Source organism: Lynx canadensis, chromosome X (genome assembly GCF_007474595.2).
Source record: "Lynx canadensis isolate LIC74 chromosome X, mLynCan4.pri.v2, whole genome shotgun sequence".
In the NCBI taxonomy this organism is placed as follows: Eukaryota; Metazoa; Chordata; class Mammalia; order Carnivora; family Felidae; genus Lynx; species Lynx canadensis.
Window position 1 is genome coordinate 114,194,757 of NC_044321.2, and position 2,059 is coordinate 114,196,815.

Below are 2,059 nucleotides of genomic sequence, written 5' to 3' on the forward strand. Positions count from 1 at the left end.
CTCACTCACTCTCTCTCTGTACCTCTGCCCCATTCATTCTCTCTCTCTCTCTCTCTCTCTCTCTCAAAAATAAATAAACATTAAAAAATTTTAAAGGGACACTTGAAAAATATCAAAAGAAAAAAAGATGAACTTCTAAGTCACCGATACAAAACAGGAACACAAAGTTATTGTACACTGTGTTCTCCCCAGCCTGATCCTGACTCATTTACTCAAAACCAAGACTGCCCTCTTCAAATACAAAGTGATGATTCAGGCTCACTCTTCAGTTGGGGTAAGAGAAGCTGCTGACCAATGCTATGCAACGAACATGGCAGTAGTATTATCCATAGAGCCAATTCTGGCCTAGGCCCTCTCTTCCTCATCTCTCAAATGCTAATACCAGCATGAAAAGGAAGTGGGGTTAGTCTCTTTGACCTTGGCCAAAAATTCCAGAACTTTTATCTTGCTGGTTTCAGCATGGGCCCTGGGACCCCACAGGAATTAATAACATGGAGGATCATGATTAGGCATCTGCTGATACTCCAGGTAATTCTCCTGAACCCAATATTTGGTGATGAGCTTCCTGGGCTCCCCATAAATGAAATGCTCCCTCTCAGCATACATTCCTATCATATTCAGGAAATCCCAGATGTCTTCCTCAGGGACACTGTTCCCCCCATGAAGATCACACCCAGGATGATTATCAGGAGATTGTATTCAGGCATGTTCTGCTTGTCACTAAGCATCTTATGATGGGTAAGGAGGTCCAGTGAGTTGACAGGGACATAGGAGTGGATGGTGGGGTCCATTTCCTTCACATAAATGCCAAAGATCACCTCTAAACACTTAGAAGCTTTATTAAAGATCACAGAGAAATGTTTCCTGTACCTTTTCATGATAACCATCAGCATTTCTGCCTGTGTGACGGGCTCCTGCAATCGGTACTTGAGGATCATGAAATTCACTAAATCAGCTACCTTCTCATCTAGTGGGTCTGTGGGCGAAGATTCGGTGTCTATTGAGGTCTGCGGGAAACATGTATCTTCTTCTTCTTGGCTATTGAAGCCTCCTTCTGATGTGCTCCGTGATACGGAGAAGAAGCATGGGCTCTGAGGGTTGTGGGGAGGACTCAATGTTGTGGCGGGCTCCTTCCCAGGCTCCTCCTCCTCCACCTCCTTCTCCTCTTTGGAAACCGGGATCACAGGAGAGGAAGGCAGGGAGGAGGAGGTGGAGGGATAGGAGAAATTGAAAGAGCAAGAGGAGGAAGTCTCCTCCTCCTCCTCCTCAGCTGTGAGAACATGGGCCACCGCCATGCCCTGTATCTCAGTTTGGGCCTGAAAGTCTGGCTCAAATGTGAGGCGCAGACATTTTGGAGAGTGAAGCATGATGACTCTACTTGGCAACAGCAAGTAGAAGGTAGAAGTGTGAGTGTGATGGAGATCAGGTACCACAAGCCTGGAGAGAAAGGGAGAAGGGCAGCGGCCTCAGCAGAAAAAGATACTTTTGGCAGCTCTGGACAAAGGATGACTTACAAGTCTCCTCTTTAGGGGGTGCTCTAGGGCCCCAAAGGGCTTCTGGACTTATCATAGGAAGTGAAAAATCTCCCCAGGTTATAAGCAACCAAGAAAGCCTAGGGATTTACGGGTTGATGGTAGGCAGATGGGATCGGAAACTGTGGGCTCCCCTCTGTTCTGGCATGAGTAGACCCCTTAGTAGACATTCAGTGTCTACACCTTGAATCCTGGCACTGCCTGGGAGCCCTCTGTTCTGCTGACTGGAGGACACATGCTTTAGAACAAGGCCTTCACCACCCAGTTCCTAGAGCCCCTGTAAAAGGAATTGAGGGGCACCTCTGGATACAGATGGCAACCAGAGCCTCCTGTGTTCTAGGATGGGAGGTACCTTCAAGCCAAGATCCCCATTTCCTGAGACCCCAAAGAGGATATAAAGAAGTGGGATTATCTACCTGAAGGCCCTGCCTGGGACTTCTTAGGACTGAAAGTAAGAATGGGTTTCTGAGAATCTTCTCTGGAGTGGGAGATCCCCTCCGCCTTCCCTCAGAGTCCTCTTCCTGATG

The 2,059-nt window shown here is 47.6% G+C and overlaps 1 pseudogene; it reads right to left on the reverse strand.

Annotated features, from left to right (window-relative positions):
• Positions 1-297: 297 nt before the first annotated feature.
• LOC115507266 lies at positions 298-1,367 on the reverse strand (annotated as a pseudogene).
• Positions 1,368-2,059: the final 692 nt, after the last annotated feature.